This window comes from Cryptotermes secundus, unplaced genomic scaffold (assembly GCF_002891405.2).
Source record: "Cryptotermes secundus unplaced genomic scaffold, Csec_1.0 scaffold579, whole genome shotgun sequence".
NCBI classification, from domain to species: Eukaryota; Metazoa; Arthropoda; class Insecta; order Blattodea; family Kalotermitidae; genus Cryptotermes; species Cryptotermes secundus.
In genome coordinates, this window is record NW_019719366.1 from 993,149 (window position 1) to 1,017,590 (window position 24,442).

General features: G+C 41.3%; 2 protein-coding genes across 4 annotated transcripts in view; one reads left to right on the forward strand and one right to left on the reverse strand.

Moving 5' to 3' along the window:
- Positions 1 to 24,442, reverse strand: part of LOC111865036 — a 135,629-nt gene that overhangs the window by 83,498 nt on the left and 27,689 nt on the right. Inside the window, exon 1 of one of the 3 annotated variants that reach the window (XM_033751692.1) lies at positions 8,425 to 8,553. The exons of the other annotated variants lie outside the window; for them this stretch is intronic. The gene's annotated coding sequence lies outside the window, so the exon portion shown is untranslated. Of the gene's footprint in view, positions 1 to 8,424; positions 8,554 to 24,442 lie in introns of those variants that run through there. 3 annotated transcript variants of the gene reach the window in all.
- Positions 1 to 24,442, forward strand: part of LOC111865028 (nucleolar protein dao-5) — a 71,434-nt gene that overhangs the window by 26,982 nt on the left and 20,010 nt on the right. The gene's annotated exons all lie outside the window — the stretch shown is intronic.

Here is a 24,442-nt window from a genome sequence, read left to right on the forward strand (position 1 = left end):
ATGAATTCAATCACGGTTCCACTGAATAATACATCCATGCTGTTAATGATGTAACATTTTGTTCTGTACAGTGCTGTCTGAAGAACAGATGCATCCCAATGACACCCGGGGATATCCCTAACGGCTACTAACAACAAGACTTTTATATTTTAGAATTTCAAGCCCTAGGAGCTTATAATGGGAACCGGGATAGCGTAGTCGGTATAGTGACTGGCTACGGGCTGGACGACAGAGGAGTCGGAGTTCGAGTGCCAGTAGGGTCAAGAATTTTCTCTTCTCCACATCTTCCAGACCGGTTCAAGGGCTTTTTCCCCGGGCGATAAAGCGTCCGGAGCGTGAAGCTGACCATTCACCTCTAACCAGTGCCGAGGTCATGGAAATGTGGACCTAAACACCAACTCCCCCATACGCTTTCAACGCATAGTGCTTAATTAGCACTGGGCAGGTTTCTCTCCGAAATTTTCGGCTTATTTTTCCATCAATACTCCCTTCTCTCATCCATAATCCGGGTAGGGTACAATGGACCAACTACGGCCGCAGTACCAAAGAATTCGGTCTCATCCCAACTCAAGAACAATTAGACAATAAAACAGCAATGCTTCAAGAATAGTCTGTGATATTGGAGACTTCGAATAGAGATGACATGTTTATTTCAGTACGCTAAGTAGAACAAATTTCATTCTAAAGCACTTTCCAAAACCTGAGCATTCATGGACATTTTTTGGAAAAAAAAAATTATATTAGAGTATATCATAGATCTTACTGGATGACAAAATCTGGTTTTGGCGTTGCGTTTAATATAGTAAACGTTTCAATATCGACATATATCCACATCCGTTCATATAAGACTGAACAGTATTTACAGTAGGATAACAGATCTTTTCACTTTATTATTAAAAACGATTATATTTTGAAATATATAGCCGAAACTTAATTAAAATGTTAAGCGGGAAACTTGAATTTATTGCCGCTACTCTTCTTTCTTCAGGTCCTGTAGACGGAATTCAATTTCCAATGGCTACAAAAATCTTTGAAGTACCCAGAACATAAATATAAATTAGCGTCAATTATAAGAACTTACAAAGTGTTTGAGAGCTGATCAAAGAACGCACACTGCAACACAATCTACCTCCTTATATAAGAACAACAGAATTCGAAAGTGCATACATCGCTGACACATCTGTTTTCTTTTCTTCGCTGTGATTACGAAACAAAGTGAATGCGTCACTAAATTCCGTAAGATGCAAGGCATGTGTTATTCGTTATCTCCGAAAGTGAGTAATTTGTATTCATTATCTCCGAAAGTTTTTAATTTGTATTCATGATCTCCGAAAGTTTGTAACTTGCATTCATGATCTCCGAACGTTTGTAACTTATATCCGAACGTTTGTAATCTGTATTCATTATCTCCAGAAGTTTGTTATTTGTATTCATAATCTCCGAGCGTTTGTAATTTGTATTCATTATCTCCGAACGTTTGTAATTTGTATTCATGATTTCCGAATCTTTGTAATTTGTATTCATGATCTCCGAAAGTTTGTAACTTGCATTCATGATCTCCGAACGTTTGTAATCTGTATTCATTATCTGAACGTTTGAATTTGTATTCATTATCTCCAGAAGTTTGTTATTTGTATTCATAATCTCCGAGCGTTTGTAATTTGTATTCATTATCTCCGAACGTTTGTAATTTGTATTCATGATTTCCGAATCTTTGTAATTTGTATTCATGATCTCCGAAAGTTTGTAACTTGCATTCATGATCTCCGAACGTTTGTAATCTGTATTCATTATCTGAACGTTTGAATTTGTATTCATTATCTCCAGAAGTTTGTTATTTGTATTCATAATCTCCGAGCGTTTGTAATTTGTATTCATTATCTCCGAACGTTTGTAATTTGTATTCATTACATCCGAATGTTTGGACGTATCGTAATTTGTAATCATTATCGCCGAACGTTTGTAACAGTCGTGTATTTTAAATAGCACGATGTGGTTTTCTAGCACCATGTAGTCTGGTAGTTACCACAATTTCAGAAGAATATAATGCCTCAATGTTCAGGAAACCAGTATTCTGCTCTCAGCGGTTTGTAGCCGCCCACCATACTACAAGATGTCATAACCAAAAGACGTGATTCGAATTTCCATTACCGTGGAAACTTCAGTTTCACATAATCTGTACCCCCAGTGAGTCTACTCTAGGAGGTACGTGAGGTCTCGTACAGTCAGTATAGCGATTATCTACAGGATGGACTGCCGGAGTTCGATTCTCGGCAGGATCAAGAGAATTTTCTCCATTTCACAGTGTCCAGACCGGCTCTGGGGTCCAGACAATTCAATGGGTACCGGGGGTAAAGCGGCCGCGATGTGAAGATGACCACTCACCTCCATCTAGTGCCGAAGCCAAGGATGATGGAGCTATACTTCCACAACCCTCTGGCCTTCAGAGCGTTGTACTTAATTAATTAAGCACATGGACAACTTTTATCTTAATGCATTGTCCAGTACAGGTCGATAACATCTTGACAGCTTTCTTTTGTACAACTTTCTGTTTACAAAACAATACAGTTCGTTAAAAATAAGAAGACTCTGAATCTACTAATGTTTATTTTGCACAATCAGACATAGGTTGAGACAAAAATGCAGTCGCCATGGAAACGGGTACATGAAGTCGCATGACACCAAGGGGCACGTGGCCCGAAAAAGTTCAGAAACACTGCTATAATTTGACTTGTTTCCGAAATACTATTTGATATATAAAGTAGTAGTTTTGAGAAGAATTAATCGCCTACTTTCTTTAGCTACGACATGGACGCGCATAGAAAACGAAAACAACTAAGGGGACACACAGACACGTGGAGACACAGACACACAAGACAGCAAGGCGATTTCATAAGCCACAACATACAGAGACAGACCGACAGACATACAGAGATGTGTTATCTTCTAGGATAGGCATGTCCAACGCGTCGATCGCGGAACGATTTTTGGCCGATCTCATAGGCCTATAAGGAAATTATACGTGAAAAGCATGTAAATTCACCTGTAATATAATATGATTATATTCAGATTCTGAAGGGAAAATACGTATTAGTCATTTCTATTTTTTTTTTTTGATCCTATGTAGCTTACGTGAAAATTGCTTTACACTTGTGTTAAGTGAACTGCGGGGAAATGTGGATGAAATGCGGGCCCAGACGCCTCACTAACGAACAAGGTAAGGCTGTACTTTCAATGTATGTTGCTTTTACAACAAACATCATGTGTCGTGTTATTTTTAGCAATATTTTTGCTTAAAGAGAGGTACGACGATAGGAGGGGGTGGTAGATCACTGGCAGTTTTGACACTAAAAAGTCGATCACAACATATTTGAAGTTGGACATGCCTGTTCTAGGATATAAAGCTGTGAGTTCCGGACGAAAGTCATCCGACATTTCGGAGGAGAATAATGCCTCCATCATCAGGGTGAAAGAAAAAGCCCAGAAAGATACCAGCATGCTCTTACTCTGCTTTCTGCCGTTTCATACTGATTTTCTGCTTGGCTTACTCTTCGACCCTGAAGATGGCGGCGATGAGTTCCTACGAAAAGTACGGTTTCACCGTATTACACGATGTTGCATCCGAGAACATTGAATACTTCAACGCCATCGCTGTACGGACCTCAGAACCAAGATGTTGGATAATGTCCAAAAATAGTACAAAACTAATTTGCATTCGTACATAAAGTCGCAACTAAAGGTCTGTAAGATAACACATTACACTTGATCAACCTCTCACCCAGCTTCTTCTAGGAACAGGTGTGAACACCTTGCAACACGCTTTCATGGAGAATACTTGCAGCAAGGACAGGTCTTTCACACCTGCTGGTTTCAACACTTCGTGCTATTTTCTAAATTAAAGCCGATTTCTTACCTGTTCCTTGCTGATAAAGAAGTTAGCATTTTTCATATTCACCGCTGTGAAAATCTCAAATTTTACAAGTAAGCATTTAATCTCGGAGTCTGGTGTATGCTTCTTTTATTTAGTGTTAATGCAGACAAAGGTAGCAACTTGGAGGCAACGAGCAAGTACAAATACCTGCATTCTCCTCCGCTAACCAGTCGGACAAAAACACAAAACTGACATCTATTTGTAAGCCATCTATACGATTCTTTAGATGTGATTATGGAGACAGAGTCAACTTTCATACTGACTTTAATCAAACAAAATAAACTGGTTAAATTCAGCAAAGATATCTTCGAACACACAAACCCTGAGATAGTTGGTTCGAATCCCACTCGAAAAATGGATGTCGGTCTGTATTTATTCTGTTTGTGTTACCCTGTGTAGGTAGCTGCCTTGCGACGGGCTGATCACCCGTCCAAAGAGTCCTACCGACTGTCTGTAAGAGTCATAAATTCATAATTAATTCCGAATGGTAATACGCCACAGGTACCGTCATGGTAAGAGGAAATGAACAAGAATTTGGTAACACTCTATTACGTCGTGGTAGTGTGAGTGGGATTTCATATTTATATAGCGGGAGGCCCGGGTTCGTACTTCGGCCCCGAGACCTTATAATCTTGGCAGATTTTTCGTACTTTTCTCACTTATCAAGAAAGATGTTGTCTTGTTCCTCAAATTAAACCGAATCCACTTCACGTCACTCCCTCCCATAATCCATTATTCCACAATCATTGTGCCATTAATGCACAGTCTCAGCGACTTACGGAGTACGGTGACTGACTTCTGCACATTATCCATAAAAGGTAAAGGTATCGCTGTAACAAGACGTGGAGGCCCACAGGGTTGTGAGACGTCTAGGCTCCCGCATTTTCTAGATAATCGGCCCACACATGGCGGTGAGGTTGTCAGCCCTACGCGCCGGCCGCCATTTATCCCCCAGGATGATTCCTGGTACTCATTTCAATTAGAGGCTGAGTGAACTCCAGGGCCATAGTGACGCTGGAAGGATTCTTTTTTCTCGGTCCCACTTTGGAGCATAGGACTGATTTCTCAGTTCGTTGTTCATTTTTACATACCGTAGGACTCCTTGGACGGGTGATCAGCTTGTAGCAAGGCCTCTACCTAAACATAGGGCAACACAAACACAGAATAAACGCATACACACACCAAACATCCATACTTTGTCTGGGATTCGAACCCACGAACCCGACTTCCGAGCGAGCGAAGACAGTACATGCCTTACACCGCTCGGCTACCGTGACCGGAGGCTGGAACGAGTAGGTCAAATGAAAAACCCAGTGATCTCATAGGGAATCGAACCTGCGACATTCCGGCTTGTAGCATAATGCCTCAACCAACTACGCTACCGCGTGGCCATGCACATTAACTATTGCCATGTTCTATTTAAAAACACTTTTAGGAGACTGGATTATCCTTCCATCCTCAGGTAAGAAGCCAAATCTGTTGGCCCCATCGATAGAGCTCTTCCTTCTTCCGGGAATGTGCCGTCAAGTAAGGTGAGAGGTACTACCGCATTAGCCCTGTTTCCATCAAAGCTTCACGGACCATCTAAATATATTTCCACAGCACTTCAACAATATAACGCCCACAGCTGGAGGCTCGGAAGCAAAATACTTGTTCTGGCAGAATTCATAAAACCTACTTTCCTATTGCACAGACTATCGTTCTTATAAATCATTTTAACCTCAGTCAGGTTAATTGGTGCCCCTACTAGAGATTTTAACCCATTGCATCCAGAATATTGTAACGTGTTTTGAGTAGATACTTCCATTGTAACGCAATAAGAGTGGGCCGTTGCGTAGGAAATGCAGAATCAACGAAGCAGCGTTTCCCCGGAGATAGACAACAGAAGGTTCACTGCGTAGCAACGGGCGTGGATATACAGGGTGAATCGTATAGAACCGGCCCGATGAATTTGCTAATAATTCCGCAGGTGATTCATATGACCGCTCACAATTATGACATAATAATCCGTGGGCCGCGCTGAGTCGAATGGTGTGCGCATGATCCGGCAAGTGGCAGCCCTTATGTTGAAAGTCAAGGACAATCCCGAAACGTGTCTGCAGGAACATCACTGAAGAAACACTGCAGCGAGTCACGGCGAATATGCAAACGCGGGTGGAGGCGTGTCTACTTGAAAACGGCGAGCACTTTCAACACCTGCTCTGATCACGGCACACAATCCAAGATAAGATACGTGTAAATTACTTTAATATCTGTATGGTATATTTTATATTACAGCTCATTTCTTCGGGCCGGTTCTATATGAATCACCCTGTATAACAAGGTATTGCATGCGCCAAGACAGTCTTGGGATAGCCGCCGCTGAAGACAGTTGGGATCCAGCCACGGTCAGAGAGACAGGCGGGAGTTAGCCGCCGCTGAAGACAGTTGAAGTGATACTATTTGTATCTGAGTCTGCAAGAATAAATGGGTTCGCCAAATCCGAGACCTACCCAACACGTGACAATATGAAGCAGAAATGCTAACCGCAACAATCGCTGAACTGAATTGATTAATGACTGTAGTCAATGACCTGTATTAGTGTTAATTAACACTGGGGCTCTTCTACCCATCAGCTGATTTCATATGACGTATGAATGGTCCAGCATCAAAGCCTGTAGGCCAACTTGCTCCTGGTCAGACACTTTACCGTGTCACAAAGATACTGGGCAGTGCTATACAAGCAGTAACCCAGAATTAACTAAGAAATTTTCTGACGGTTTTTCAACGCGCCCATCAAAATCACATTATTCTAAGTTCATTCATTAGTAGAGGATAAATGCGACAAACCATATCTACTGTGTGCCCTGCATTTGAATCCGGCCAGAGACAGAAGAGAGTTGTCAGATGTGACCCAGTTGTGTACTGACACACACCAGCAGTAGCAGCATCCTCATGGGACATTACTCTCACACATTGGTCATGCTTTCCTGGCTTCTATACGCTCCTTGCTTTCTTTTTTGGCTATTTCACGACGCCCTACCGACTACTGCTGTTATTTATACCAATATCCTATATGCAATGTTTTTCTCCCCCATTCGTGCTACATGCCTGATGATTTTATCCTCATTGACTTGATCACTATAATTACACTTGGTGAAGACTACAAGTTATGAACTTCCTCATTATGTAGTTTTCTCAAATGTCGTAACTTTATCTTTCTTCGATAATTTAATGCACTGGAAAGCGGAAAATTGTGAAATCGTTGGAAATGCAGTTATATGCCTTTCTCCCGTGGACGGTTCAATGTATCAAAGAATGTTCACATCAGAAGTATAGATTTTTGAGAGAAAAACGATCTAATTCTGTAACTGAAAATTATTATGATTGGAAATAAAACAATATTTTAAAATCTCATTGTAAATTTAAAAAGCAACAAGCAAAATCTGAGAGCAGATGCACGAATTTTACTCATGTACCATTTATTTAACGATGTTGTCAATAGATCATACTATACAGCGTCGGATGTTGTGAAGATTACTGAATACTTTATAGGAAAGGGCGTGGAAGGAAGAGGCTGTTGCCTTGTACTGTATTGTATTTAGAGAGGGTGGGTTTCCCCATGCACTTAGACCAACTGTTGGTCAATTGTGCGTCCCCCTATGATATTCTACCAGTCTCTATTCCCTACCGGTACTGGTGCGTGCCATCAGTCCCGACTCAGCCAGCGAGTTCGGCCTCTACTGGCTCAGCGTTATCTCGATGCTTCCCCCATCTACCAGAGGCGTTAGAGACTACTGTTGGGCGGGAAATGTCCTGAATTTGGCTCAGGGGTCCCCTTGGGAATGAGGTTCTTTTACCAACGGCTTAAAGTCCCTCCCGGAGAACTTGTTCCCTGAATTTTTCCGCCCTTAAAAATTCCACGACCTCCGCCGGATTTGAACTCGCGTACCTTGAGTCACGAGGTGGGAACGTTACCCCTAGACTATGGAGGCCGCTTACTTGAGGTACTATCCCATCATTTCCCTGGCGGAAAGCAGGGAAACACAGGTGAGACATCTATACGTGCACTTAAAAGTACACTCTCCTCTCTCTGAAAATAAACGACTTATTACTCGTCCACATTACTCGTGATCGTGCGTCAGAAGCTTACTGCTGCCGGAATATCAGGATCTGGAGCTGATATCTGTTGTGAAGAAATGCGAAGGCTTTGTATGCAAACCACTTCGTCAGCTCCAGATCCTGATTTTCCGGCAGCAGTAAACTTCTGACGCACGAGCATGAGTAATGTGGACGGGCTTTAAGAACAGACTATATAGTTCCACTCTTGTACAATATCTGCTACAGGAACTGTGCTCACAGTACAAGGGACGACCGATAAGTAAACTGATACCACAAGGGACATGCAGTAACACAATGGCACGTTTCCTTTTGTCATCAAAAAACTAATTATTAAGAATGAGCGAAATGGGATATGCCGGATTTTATCTCTACCGTTGTACTAAATCACGTACCTTAACGAACATTCCACTTGTTCGACTAGTGCGTTACGGGAAACTCAGTCTTTCTGAGGTACAAGAATGGCATAGATCTCTTTTCTGCACGTATCCCAGCTTTAGACATGATTCTGAAACGAATTCAAGGGGTAGATTAGGGTCAATTACTTCAACAGTTCCCATGCAGAAAGTTTGAAGCTTCCTACATAGGAGAGTAGAGATAAGTCTTCTGCCTTCTGCTCTTCACCTAACAATACTAGACTGAAGGGAAATAACGGCGTTATATCCCAGAAGACAGAACTCCTCATAACCACCGCTCTGAGAACATCCAGTCCTACATTACTACAAATATTACGCTTTTGGACATTGTCCATCATCCTGTATTTATCTAAAAACACCGTCCGGAGATAGGGACTAGCTCTATCGATTGGGCTCAAATGAGTAGGTTTTACATGAAGGCAGAGACAGAATCCTATCTCCGAAACGGTGTGTTTTGAAAAATAAACAGGATGGTGTTTTCGGATAAAGAAAGATAAAGGTAAAATGTGAAGTTATCTCTGTAACAGGCCGTGGAGGTCCATAGAGTTGTGAGAGGTTGAGGTTCCCACATTTCTAGAAAATGAGCTCACAGATGGCGGTAAGGATCAAATAGAAGAAGGTGAGATGGACGAGACATGTAGCACGTGTACTGGAAACGAGAAATGCATGTAAGTGTTGTATGGGTTCTGAAAGCGGTTGGTGGCACGGGGGGGAGGCAGTAAAGAGAGATCACACCACTCGTAGGGCATAGACAAATCTACCCAGACAGTAACCACTCCATGCTACAGGTTGCGTGATAACGAACCCATTGTTTTACTATTTCTCTTAGAACGGAATTTCCGTCCATTATGAATGCAGTCCCATTCCATGATGTAAACATTTTTTCACTTAAAAGTAATTGTTACAGTCATTACATCCAAGATTTATTTCGTGAAGGCGTGTAGGGGCATGGAAGTAAATTTCCACGCACTATCAATATCGACATCAGATGAAAGCGACGGTATCGTCACGCTCCGGCCACTTTACAACATCGAGTAATTAAATATTTATTATACTTTATTCAACGACGCTCTCAGCAGCTCAGATTATAGAGCAACCAATGTCAGGATAACTCGCCAAAGGTATCTCCACCTTGTCCTGGTGGTGGAGCTTACGTGACACTGTGACCTGCAGAGCTATGCCGGCGGTAGTTTAACTACCAGTAGGATCACCCATGCCGAAAAGGTCAAAGGGTAGAGTCCAGACCAAGAGAGATACACAGGGCAGCGCCATAGCTCAAGCGGTTAGTCGCTGGCTTCCCACTGCGGCGGCCCGGGTTCGATTCCGCGTCTGGTCAAGTGGGATTTGTGGTGGACAAATGGTGCTGGGGCAGGTTTTCTCTGAGTACTTCGGTTTCCCCTGTCAATCTTCATTCCACCAATTGCTCCACAATCACCCTCACCTATCATCTGGGGCTGGTACAATAGGCCAGAAGTGGCCGCAGTACAAGGGACTTAGTCCCACCCCACTAGCATTAAAAAAAAAAAAAAGATATATACCCTGACCTCCATGTTGGGGGTTGGGCATGAGGCTAAAACCTGCGTTTTGCAACAGGAACAGTAAATCCTACATAAGTTGGACGACCATAAAGGAAACAGACGAAGTTTAATGTAAGTTAAAGTACGGTGAAATTATCCGCGGATTTAATTAAGCACTATAACTGTATGGGGAGTGGAGGTATAGGTCCAAAATACTTGACCTAGGCATTAGTTGGAGCTGAGCTTCAAGCCACGGCCGCTTCACTCCCGAGGGGAACAGTCCCTCAACCATCCGGTTCCAACAATAGGTGGCTGGGAAGGCCCTACAGCCAGTCGGGACGCTGTGTAAAAGAGAAATAATTCTTGCCCCTGACAGGAATCGATCCTAAGTCTTGTCTAGTCACTATACCGACGAAACTATCCTGGCTTCCTTAGTGAGTGTAGAACTGCAATACGCAGTGCTCCTACGTGCACGATGTCACGGGATATGGAATGTTGGTAGCACTGATACTGATCTCTTATTATCGACAGCCTTGCTTTTTGGTCTGATCATGAAAGTGAAATACGTCAGAGTTTTTGTTCCTTGACATGTTCCGCATTCCGTTGCCAAAGCAAATGGGTATTCTAGCTGTAAGCAATTCACCTGTTGCTAAATTGGAAGAGAGACTAAGATGCAGACTAAATCCGCTCGAATTATAATTTGACTTCACGTATTGTTTTATTTGGTGTGAAACTGAAAGACAAACATAATCACAAATGTTTCAGAACAAAATTGTAAAGAAAGTTATTTGTAGTTAGAAGGGAATGATAAAAATTACACAAAGAGAACTACAACTGCACTTTCTCCTGATATTTTTAATGTGACTAAATATAACAAATGGCATTGGCAGGATATCTAGCGTTCAGGGGAACAAGAAATGCATGTGAAATGTTTGTTCTAAAGCAGCATTAAAAGAGATTGAGGTTGATGGATAATATTAATTCTGTGGTGATACGCAGTGAAGTGAGCTGCCGCGAATTAGGGCCCAGTGAGGGCAAGTTTATTGACTTTTCCATAACATGAAAGTACTTCAGCACTTCATAAGCTGAATATTTATTAACTGTTGAAGGATGGACGACTGAGTCCGGGAGCTTGGCATCCATCAACACACACACACACATATATATTGTGACATGATTACTGACGAAGACAACCATTGTTTGATAACGACTCGATAAACATTTGTCCATGGCAACGAATACGCATGCAATAACAGAAAAGTGTTGGAAACGGTGTTTTCTATGTAGTCCGTGCCCAGGCTATAAAACGAGGATATCAGCCGGCCCCCTTCTTCTTAGAGAAGGCACCCCACATTAACAAACCCGCAACTGTCTGACAGCGATAAAAATCTGGTCTTAGGCCCCAGATGTGTGCTTGACACCAAGACAGACAAGCCGACTGACCATCGGTCGTAATATAAATTTGACTTTGACTATAAAACTGTAAATACAGATGACATGTACTGCTGACCATGGGCTCGACAAATGACAGACCCGTCCTCTATTCAGAGGGGGGCCCCCACATCGACAAAACTGTAACTTTCTGAAAGTAACAAAAATTTGTTTTTTGGCCTAAGAAGGGGTTTGACACCAAGGCTGACTGACCTACTGGCCGTTGGCGGTCATGTGACTTTTATTTTGACTTAGTAATTTGGTGAGGGTTAGTTAAGTAATGAGTTATTTTAAGACATTCGCGAGGCAGTAAGGGCATGTGTACGGAAGCAAAGGAATATACATTGCTGGGAAACGATATCAGGCAACGACTGGTGAAGACATAGAAAACGTTATATGTTCTGCAGCACAGTAATTTGTAGAGTTTGTAGATCTGTTAGTTACCTGTAGCTGCGAGTTATAAGAGACCGATATAAATCCAATTACCAATCCAAACCCCGTATTTAGTCACTAATACGTGACTATATATATATNTGTGTGTGTGTGTGTGTGTGTGTTTAGGTTTCAAACCTGACAGCCTGTCACTCACAGAGATTCAGGAAAAAACAGAAGGTAGAGAGAATAAATTAGACAGTGTGTCAGTGTTCTCTCAGTAACTACGAATACGAAGCAGGAGAATGAATTTCGTATATAGTGTAGAGAGGGGGCACGCGGTAGCGTAGTTGGTTGAGGCACTATGCTACAAGCCGGAAGGTCGCGGGTTCAATTCCCGATGAGGTCATTGGATTTTTCAATTGACCTAATCCTTCCAGCCGCGCTATGGTATTGGGGTCGACTCAGCCTCTAACAGAAATGAGTACCAGGAATATTCTTAGGGGTAAAAGGCGGCCGGTGCGTAAGGCTGACAACCTTACCGCCATCTATGAGCCGATTTTACCAGGAAGATTCCTGGGAGTTATAGGGGGGCTGGGCGTAAGGCTGGTAACCTCACCTCCGAACATTTTTAGCATTTCAGAGATCTTCCAGTCTCTTCTTCTTTTTTTTTTATTGTTATTCTAGAACATTTTTGGAATCATATCGGACTATGTATACATATAAAGTAAAAGTAAAGGTATCACTGTAACAGGCCGCGGAGGCCCGTAGGGTTGTGAGATGTTGAGGTTCCCAAATTTTCTAGACAATTGGCTCATAGATGGAGGTAAGGTTGTAGGCCTTACGCGCCGGCCGCCCTTTACCCCCAAAGTCGACCCCAAGGCCATAGTGCGGCTGGAAGGATTAGGTAAACTGGAAAAATCCACCTCATTGGGATTCGACCAAGGGACTTTCCAGCTTGTAGCATAGTGTCTCAACCAACTACGCTACCGCGTGCCCCGTGTATACGTATATTATTGTATGAAGTGTGTGCATGCGTGAGCGTATGCATGCCTCATACACACTCAGAGAGGCTTCGGTTTCTGCAGAGTGCTATACTAGGAGGGGCATTTGTCAGCATTACGCCCAGTCCGTGTTCTGTATTTTAATAGCCGCACCTATGTGAGTCAGTAAATTTGTTATTTTAAGAATTTGGTGCTTCTGGACCTGTGCTGTAGCGACAATTTATCTTCCACACGTGTGGTCCATGAAGTCTAAATATAATTAAACTACAAGTTGCATAACTGATTGATTGATTAATTAATTAATTAAGCAACATACACTACTTATATGACTCATTCACATAGCAGTTACTGTGCTGATCAAGAAATCTTATCATCACGAAATTCTGGCCAATGGTGATCTTCTATAGTCATTTCAATAAGAGTAGTGACTTCCAATGTTCTTTCCTCAAACTCCCACAGATGGCTAAATCTCCCGAGTGAAGTCTCCTTTTTAAGTTTCATGAGCTCCAAGAGGGCTTCGACACCAAGACCAGGAGATTGTGTGTCAGTGGCTATGTTACTTGAACTTGTAACCTATACACTTCAACTCTAAAGACAGAAGCAGCATGTTCCTCCAAAACGTCTGTTTGCAGCCTACGAAAGTACAAGGTGTCACGAAGCAAAAGACCACAATCTGAACAACCACGACCAAGACAATCTAAAAAATGATATCATTCAGTACTGCTCCATGTTCAAACTTAAAGTATTCTGTAATACACAGTTACAAGCAACATCTCTCTGTGCTCAATGTTAACGCCATGAAGGACTATAAGAGGCGTAGGGGTAAAGATCAACCTATGATAGAGGGAGTTATCAAGTTCAGTCCTCTGCCACATTTACATCCATTTTTCATACGATAGGAAACTGCGATGGCCCAAGATATTGTAGCATGTGGATCCATTGCTAAGTAACGACTCTGTAAAGAACGACCGTTGTTACGCAACAGATTCCTAACACGCACCAATAGGCTAACCGGGAAGCGGTATTCTCTACGAGCTCCGTGCGACAACTGCGTGACGCAACAATAGAACGGTCGAAAGCGGTGATTTCTATGCGATCAATGCGTAGGTGTTATAAACAGGATAAGTTTAGAGTTTAGCCAGTTGGAGTCCACCAGAAGAGCAGGAGGTTCGTGCGAGATGGCCGTCAGCCTGTGAGTTGGTTGGGAGACAATTGCCAGCCAGTAGGCGTGAACACGGAAAATGAGGATAATACGACGTTGGAAGCCGTTACCAATCAACGACTGGTGAAGATACAGCAGATTTAGAAGACTTAGTAGGTGCTGTAGTGAATTGCAGTGTGTGTGAATTAGCCACAGAGTTGTAGTTGCTTGTAGTTTCGTTCTGTAAGTGTTCAATAAATCCAATTACCAACCCAAACCCCGTCTATAGCCATTCCGTCACATGACAATATATTTCAGGCGTGGTGGCGACTTTGAAGAATCCAAAATATACTGCCAAGAATCGAATTCCGGACGTAAAGTTGGAAGCTCCTAGATTTAGAAATCAAACTCTCACAACTTACAGTAGTTCTGCAATTCGACTTCCCTCATACACGAAATAGTTGCCGTGGTAACTAACGGCACTCAATTACAACATAAAATTAAAATAATGTTACACACGCTGCGCTTCGCAGTGAGAAGTGTCCGCCGTTATACATAATAATACATGCATGAGGGCAGTAAATGTTTTGGGGAGAAAACTATTGCATTTCAATTTAAATGCTTCACCCTATTGCGAAGCCAAGTTATGCGCAACGGAAACAGAAACAAAGAGCTTAGCAGGAAGTAACGTACACTTCAGTGAACACGCGCACTTTCATCTCTGTCATGCGTGTAACATACTGTAGAAATTGCCCCAGTTTCTGCTCGTTCCAGCTCTCAGCTCCTTGAAACAGATGCGGAGTGGTCAAACTGAATGCCCCGAAACATGACTACTTTTTAGTACAACGTCCATCTTCTTGAGTTTCTATATATGAAATGTATCTGTGTAAACTGCATCCGAACACAGAGATGTCTTGGGGAGCGAATCTCACTCAAAGAGCTTAGTTGCTCAATATAAAGTCTATATGTCCAGCAAGTACATAAATTTGCTGAGAATTCTGCAAAACATCAATTTCTTCCATAAATTAACATTGGTTTTCTATATAATCTGGGCAATAGTGCCGGCCTCTACAGTTCAGTTGACAGAACAGCTTGTCTCCTTCCAGTATGTTTATACCTTTTCGATGACAAGCATGTAAGAGTGGTTGATAAGAGACATGAACTTGTAAAATTATCACACACACACTTCCGCGTGTCGATATGTAGAAATAAATATAACGTAGAATGTGAGGCTCCCACTCCAGCGAGTATAAAGAGTGAGGTCCTTTGGGCTGTAACGGCGTGTAGCTCAGAGACAGCTCAGCTTGCTGCATCATTCTGTTCGTTTCTTGCTTGGCTTATTCCCATAGCCTGAAGCTGGAGTTGGTATCGTAGCATGCAGATCCGTTGCTGGGCAACGATCACGAGATAAGCAAATATACGAGAGCAGTTTCTGAATAACGACTTCGCAAACATGTTCCCACTGAAATGACTGAACTATAACAATGAGGAACGGTGTTCTCTGTGAGGTCCTTACCAAGATGTTATAAGCGGGGCAAGATGGGAGCTGCAGCTAGTCAGTTAAGAGTAGACTAGGAGGTTGGAGTGAGACGACCGCCAGCCGGTAAGAACCTTAGAAGAGGACATTGTAAGGATCTGTTACCAGGAAACAACTAGTGAGGACATACAAGACGTTATGTGTGCTGCAGTTACATTGACATTCAGAGTATGTAAATCAGTGAGGCTGTTACGGTTATTTGTAGTTACGAGTTGTGTGCCAATAAATCCAATCACAAATCCAAATCCCGCATATAGCCACTCATACACGTGTTAGTATGTTCCTCCGGAAATTAAGAATCTCTCAGAGCTACAGGGCGTTAGAACTAGGTATGGCCTAGTCTTTAATAAATATTTCGTTCAGTAGGCCTATATTTAAAATTAACACTTACCGACACTACAGAGCCTCAATACTGACAGTGTTTTAAATAACCAACTAAACAAATTAACACTTTAAAAGTCCAAGCCAGCCTAATTAAAATATAAATATTTGGTTCTTATGTCACAGAAAACTTGCCACATGTCTGATATGAAATTAATTCAGGAATAACTTTCGGGGCCGGTCACGGTAGCCGAGCGGTCTAAGGCATGAACTGTCTTCGCTCGATAGGCAGCCGGGATCGCGGGTTCCAATCTCACACAAGGCATGGTTGTTTGGTATGTGTATGTGTTTATTCTGTGTTTGTGTTGTCCTGTGTTTAGGCAGAGGCCTTGTGAAGTGCTGATCGTTCGTCCTAGGAGTCCTACCATCTGTAAAAAAATCAGAGACCAGGGCCCAAGGGGGATGCAGAGCCAGTAAAAAAAAGTTCATGAAAATTACCACTGTTGATTCTGAAAACCAAATAAAACTAACAAACTCCTTATCTTGGCGAAATACTGTGTCTTTTAATGTTAGCACAAGTGACATATGATTTCCACTGCCGGGTAAATGAGAGAGTAATTTAAATCTGAGTCTTTCGTACGGTTTGTATAGTCGGTATATACTCGTAAAATTCCGTTTTGTAAAAGTATCCTTGTTGCAGGTTCTTGACTTTCTGTACCGTTTCTCCTGAAGTCTCTTCTTTTCAGCCTTAAGCATTAGCTTTCTAGATACGAAGAAAGAACTAGGAACCAGTAATTAATGCCTGACCAACGTCAGCACTGTACCATTTCCGAGATGGTTTCAGCCTTACACCTGCGTTGAAATCTCTGTTCCAAATCTAGTTTCCTCAATATATAACTCTAAAAACAAATGAATGCTAATTCAAAGTAAATTGTTACCGTAATTCCTCCTTCCTCAGCATTGGTTTGCTTGACCTGAAGCCTGGATGGTTCTTACGTTACATGAATGAGATGCCAGATATGCAAATTGCAACGTACTTATTGGAATTTCTTAACGAGAACCATCCCGTCACACCATGGCTATCACTGGAGCCAAGGAATGTAAGGAACTTAGGTGCGGTACAATGAAGACACTTAAAAATGTGCGTACATCGTGGTGATTTCAGTTGCATGGGTGACAACCCTGCAAACTGGTCATTTGCCAATATCTGTTACTAACTGCATTGCCAACACTTATCGTGCCACAAGCACTACCCTCAGCATTAAAGCATAGGGTTTGCATTCCTTACAGAAAGGGCAGGTAAATATGAACTCCGGACAGTAATCATTATCTTCTAATTTCGACAATGAACTGAAAATAAATTATGAGATTACGTACAGATTTGTCTTCATATGAGTTCATCCCAGAGGCGTTCTTTTCCGTGGTTTACTTTACGGCGCTCTTAGTACTCAAATTACACGCATCCAGCGTAGAATGACTGACGAAAAACAAATCTGAAAGATTTGGAATTAAGTGGTCCAGACCTACCCGAGATATTATCACGAAATTTGTCTGGGGGGGTTATTTTTTTTATTGCTAGTGGAGTGGGACTAAGTCCCTTGTACTGCGGCAACTTCTGGACTATTGTACCAGCCCCAGATGATAGGTGAGGGTGACTGTGGAGCAATTGGTGGAATGAAGATTGGTAGGGGAAACCGAAGTACTCGGAGAAAACCTGCTCCAGCGCCACTTTGTCCACCACAAATCCCACTTGATCAGACCCGGGATGGAACCCGGGCCGCCGCGATGGGAAGTCAGCGACTAACCGCTTGAGCTATGGCGCGGCCCCTGGGGGGAGTATGGAAGACCAGGAAAACCTTCCAGTCAGGACAGCCGACTCCACTTCCGAGACTCGAAATGAGATCCTCCAAATTACAAATCTAAAGCGTTACAGGCATACAAGCCTGCTCATTGTTTAAAAATTAAAAGTCAAACTGATCTGTCTTTATCCAAATATTTTATTAGATAAACTTGCTATATTTTGGTATAGTTGCAACTACCCCTAAAAATTTGTTTTCGTCAAATGCATTTTAACTTATATAATCTGCAAACAAAATCTGTAGAGCTGTTCATTACTTGACTACATAAATTCTTCTACATTGACGAGTGCCCGTTCTTTTTAACACGGCAAATTTCAAAAGGAAGCGCTGCTCAGTTTTAGGAAAGATAACATAAAAAATTGCTGTAAAAGAACAGCTCCTTGTTATTATTTCTCTTTCGAAACTTCTATCCATACAATTAATCACCCAGTCACTCATGAAGCTGAGCCCTTCTTGAGAAGCTGCCAATTGTGCAGCTACTCAACAGCTTCCCAGCATTTTATGGAACGCGAAAGTTCATTACCGTGTTCACAAGACCTATCCACTGGTCCTTATTCTGAGCCAGAACAATCCAATCCATACCATCCCAACCTATATCTCTAATATCCATTTTAATATTGTTCACCCACCTACGCCTTGGTCTTACCAATGGTCTCTTTCCTTCTGGCTTTCCCAACAATATCTTATACGCATTCCTCTTCTCCCCCATTCGTGCTACATGCCTGCTGACCTCATCCTCCTTGACTTGATCATTCTAATTACACTTGGCGAACAGTAAACGTTATGAAGCTCCTCATTATGTAGCTTTCTCCAACCTCCAGTCACTTCATTTCTCTTGGATCCAAATATTCTCCACAGCACCCTGTTGACAAACACCCTCAGTCTATGTTCTTCCCTTAATGTCAGAGACCAATTTTGACGCCCACACAGAACCATAGGCAAAATTACAGCTTTATATATTCTCATTTTTTTTCTTAGACAGCAGGCGAGAAGACAAAAGGTTCTGGAATAAATGTTAGCAAACATTACCTGAATTCAATCTCCTCTTAATAATAATAATAATAATAATAATAATAATAATAATAAAATTAATGATAGTGGAAATGGGTGTGCCCGTACCAATTTAATGCACATATATTTTTAAAATGCATATTCAATTTTTTATAAATCTAAGAGGGTACGTTTCTATGTTCAAATCCAGTCTTTCTAAAAAATTTTACAACTCGTTGAGTATCTAAATAAAACATCATGCAAAAAATTATGAAAAAATCTAACTATTGTTAGTTTCTTGAGTGACCTCCACCAAACCAATTTGGAAAGCGAATTTTAGTTACGGTTAAGAACATATATCACAACTTCACTGCCATGAAAAAGAGAGAATTCTGCGTTATGCAGTTCCTTTGTTTGCATCCTAATTAACAGACTGCAACACAGCTTGAGAGCTTCCACTAGGTAATTAATTTCTTTTAATCGTCAAAATCTTATCACTATTTTAACAAAAATTTTACCTGCTTGCAGAAGTCTATTCGACCAGCTGGCTAAGTAATTCCATAAATCTTATGCACCCCGAAAGTTTCTTGTCCATGATAGACCGTCATTAAGCTATCCAGAACGTCAACGTACGTAGCGAAATTTTGCAATGTGATTAACTGCGTTTTATTCCATAGAAACTGGATTCTGCTCTACAGACCCGCTATACCCATCAAGTTCTTTTAGAGGGAAGTTCACCTGTATCTTAATATACACAACAGCTACCTTCTTAATCCATACCGGTTCATAATTATATTAGACCTTGCTTCAGCATGACGTATTGTATGCAGACTATAATGTGACTATTCAAGTGAGACCGCTTCTGTAAGGAGATCCAGTCGACATGTTTACGAGCTGTCATTTTTATTGCCCTCATTCTGAAATAGACTTGAAATGCGAGCTCACTTTTCATGCATCAGACATCTTAAGATATATTACGTAAATATAAGAGGTGGTCCAACTGCGTGTGTTATCTGTGACACTTGGATCCGTACTGTAAAGTCTCACCTAACCGAATTTAGGGATGAAAGTGAATTAGATGCTGCCACATCTCCTGCCATCTAAGTCTCAACCTGTCGCAGAATTAGATGAATGGCTGCCGAGCACACAATTCCTTAAGGCGCGTCCACATCACTCGTGCTCGTGCGACTCGCTATGCTCGCAAGTAAGTGGACGATATGACAAGTCACGAGACAAGCAAATTTTGAATTTATAATTTGAAAACTATAGCCAATAAATTAAAATACGACTAGAGCCTATACACACTACGAGTAAATATACAGATTCTCACGCGCCGAAGGCTGGCGAGCAACTGAAGTAGTGTGGACGAAGATTTACGAGCACAAGTAAAAGCCAGACGAGTCTCCCGACGATCATGAGTAATGTGGACGTACCTTTATACGGCACAGCAACTGCAGCCATAAACTGCGTTCTAGGGTCTAACCGCTTCAGTAATTAAGACTGCAGTCTTCTTAAATTAAACACGGCGTAGATTGTTAGGTATGTACAAACGTATTGAAGGAACCTACTTTTCCATCTTCAGGGTAGATGTGCGAGTGAAATTACGCATATCAGCCTACCGATATAGGATCACTAGATGATATTTGAGGTTATGATGATGAATATTAAAAATTTCGGTATTCTGTGATGTGAAGCAGTGTAGTCTTGTAGATAGGTGCAGAACTATACAGCGCAGATCCCAGAAAACCGTATGCTTAATCTTAGCATTCACCACCATAACCTCAAATTCCACGTTGTAATAATGGCTCCTGGCAAGTCTGGAATATTTTATATAAAAATATTAAGGTCTATTCTTCAGAGGAATAAGAGAATTGTCAGCTTAAGAGAAAGAAAAAAATCGTAATTGAGTTGAAATGTCTACAAGTACTGGCCATAATTTATCTGAAATTGTCGTAATTTATGGGGAAGCACAACTATTACGAACATAAAAAATAAAGTTGTTCGAAAATTCAGCAAATAAAGAAACGGTTGCTGCTTCACAACATTAACAAGCGTCGCAATTTTAAGTAAACATACTCGTATTTTCCTAATTTGTTCATCAGTTAGGCTATAGGTTTTGTTCTTTGTAAGTTTTAGACAGATATATAATAAGAGAAGGAAAACATCACATATATTAAACTAAGGAATCACGAATGATGTTACAGACTTAATCAAGATCTGTCCATATAAAACATGAAAAGTATAAATGATTCTTACTGTTACTTCATGTAAATCACGCCCCAAACTGTTCAAATGTACTGTGTTTAAAACATCTTTGTGGGCATATCGTTATCAATTAGTGATGTAATTCGTTACACCATCACAGGAAAGTTACTAAAATATATTTTCGATATAAGATGGAAAACAAGATTGTCCATGCTGGAGATTTCGTTGAAAACGTGGCCCTTTTCTCCGCAAGGCTGTCTAAACATGCCCCCAAGGCAGACAGCAAAATAACAGAAACTAACGGATCAGTATTTGATGATAAATATTGGCCTTTGCTTTCATGATTTAGTGGCGACTATAGACTATAGCTCGAACGCTGGGATAGTAGGTTCGAATCCCACTCAAGGCATGTATGTATGCGTTTATTCTGTGTTTGTATAGGCAGCGGCCTTGCGACAGGCTGATCTCCCGTCCAAGGAGTCCTACCGTCTGTCTTAGGATTAAGAAACTGAAGGCAAACAAAATGTTTCACGGATGCCCTATGCTCCAAAGTGGGGGTAACAAGAAAAGGAGAGAGAGAGATAAAAGGGTTTTCGTTTGGTGAATAGATTTATTGACTACTTAGACATCCACGACTTTGAACTACAAGCAATTACAGCGCTATCGCTGATCTACATACTTTACAAATGAATAGAGCACACGCCCGTTGCTTGGTAAAATCTCTCAACAGTGGAGATTCTTCAGCTTCAGGTGCTCAGGTCCTATCTTCACAGCCTCCTGTACAGAACTCAACTGAACTCATAGCTCCAACTGTCCTGATTATAAATTCTCACCACGGACCACATAGAAAACACCGCTCTTCTATTTTGCGTTCGTGTCCGTTACCGCGGAAACGTGTTTACTGAGCCGTTGCGCAGAAACGGCTTGCGTAACTCCGTTTATTAAGAATCTGCTAAACTAGCAGCGGCGTTGTTTCGCGACCGTTACCCAGCAACCGGTCTAAATGCTACAGCATCTAATACATTTATATCCGTGCTTTATTTAAACAAAAGGCTACACTGAACCGATATGTACCTAAATAAGATTCGCACAACTTTTAGTGTATAATCTCCAAACTGAAAATTTAACGATATTTCTTTCAACAATTTTGGAAAAGAAACACGCAACTGGAAGGAGAGAAGGCATCGATTTCTACATTTCTACACTTCACGCAAACAAAGAATGGTTGTGTACTGACAATTAAGTATCATCCGAAATAGGCAGTAACTCGGCAGTGATTCAGATCTGGCATCTACCGATTAAAATTCTAGATTGAGTTGGTTTAGTGGTGAGGTGTTTTGAGAAATATTCGTGATGTCTGCTCTTCTCTCTAGTCAGGCATTTTATAGAGCTACAGTTCACGTCGTCGTGCATTAACGGGCACTGACTGGCAAAACGAACTTAAGCACTGGCCTAGATAAACTGAGAACAAATGTCTTCAGTCACGAAAACCGACTTCCACAGTGGAACCGGTTTCTCGAACTCGTAACAAAAATGATAACGAGTACATAAGATCTCTCGTTGTGACTACAAATATTTCTATCTATATAAAACTAATTAAGCAAAAGGAAAAAGAGACATATTTTACGGACATTTCGAATTCCACTACGTACCATGTTATCCTTGTAAAGTCTGAGAACTAATCAAGTAGGTCTGTGGTTACGAAACAGCAGCGAGAAAGCGACAATATGAGACGCTGCATAACGCTAGACATAACTCTAATTTTTATCGGCAAAACAGTGGTTAGCTTTTATATCTATTTGCTCACTTATGATAGACCTATGATCTCTGAGTCTCAATTGAGGTTTGTTAGAAAGCAAGGAAAATGCTTAACCTTTAAAGTTTTTCAAGTTTAATAACTTCCGCGTACGACATAAGATGACCAGATTATATGGTACCTATTTGTGGCAAAAAAATAATGATTAATTAAATAACCACGATAATGGTAAAAAATAAAACAAAAATTAACTGAAGATGCAAAATTAATTGAAAATACTCTGAAGATTATAGGCTGTGTTTTAAACCGCGATACTGTCACGTACACGGGGTTAGCGTGACTAATAATAATGAGTTCTGGATTCGATGATTGGATTTATTGGCATTTCTTTACAATTACAACCAATTATAACAGCTCACATATTGAACTACTCCTGAATTCTCTTACTGATTAATTACGGCTCATGTCTGACGAATGCTCTATAAAGAATCTCTGACTGCCTTGAATGCACGAATGAACTCTCTTTTGTAAATGTCACGCGGCCAGAATAGAAGTCACCATGTCGAATTGTTATTTTCTTCTATTATTCTGTTTGTTGTTACGGGAATCTCGTGTTTAGTAATACCTGGCAAAGACTCGTTCGTTGTTATTCATTGCAGAGGGAAAGTGATTTCCGAGCCGTTGCTCAGCAATTGACGTCCACTATGGTTCCATTATTCCGGCTTTTAGGCAGTGTTTACCGAACCGCTGCCTAGAAACGGATTATTCCGTAATAATACACGTACGTTAAACATTGGTTATAATAATGCCTTAACTTTAACTGTTGGCACATTAGACAGGAGGTTGCTAGTATTGATGCCAGGCAAGTTGGCACGCATGCCTAGTTTTAACATGGATGCTGCAGGATTGTCACTGTACTATGAGGTTAAAATAAGTAATACAACAAACTCAGTGGTCAGATTTACATCCCGGCCGCGAATATCGTGGGGAAAAAATCCAATAACCAGTTGTCAATTAATCATTATGGAGGAGAGCAATTCTCAGCGGTTCTGTCAATAATTTGATGACATCGTAGAGTGTTATTTATAAACTCACAGTCAGCAATGACGATACAACCGCGTCATTATACGGTAAAGAGTAGAACACGAAATTACTGTAATGCTGAATTATACCAACATGGCCGATGGTCATCGAATCGTGAAAATACACTCCAAAATATATCTGAACAACTCTCTTTCATTATAAATCAGATTCAAGGTCCTTTGATACTTCTTTTATTTTATTGCTTTGCTGGGACAACGTAATACAATTTTTTATAACAATTGTGTTCACAGGCTTTTCATCAGAAATGAGCTACCACTGTGTTCAGAGTCTAACTCTTCACAAATGCAAAGCCTCATCTAAGCCGTAGACACGACACAGAACTTAACGGTTCATGACACTTTCTACACTGCATAGAGTCGAGTGGGAGGATGAACATGATTAATGAATTTGAAAGATGTGAATGGAAGCGGTACCGACATATTTTAAGGCGTTGTCATATCAGTGCCTAAAAAGATAAAGTAAATCATGAGAGAACTCGGTTGGGAGAGCCTCTCTCTCCGGGACCTCGGGAACATGAAGCAGGAGCGCTAACGACTCAACTGAAATATATTTTTTTTTTATTGTTAGTGGGGTGGGACTAAGTCCCTTGTACTGCGGCCAATTCTGGCCTATTGTACCAGCCCCATATGAGAGGTGAGTGTGATTGTGGAGCAATTGGTGGAATGAAGATTAGCAGGGGAACCGAAGTACTCGGAAAAAACCTGCCCCAGCGCCATTTTGTCCACCACAAATCCCACCTGACCAGATCCGGGATCGAACT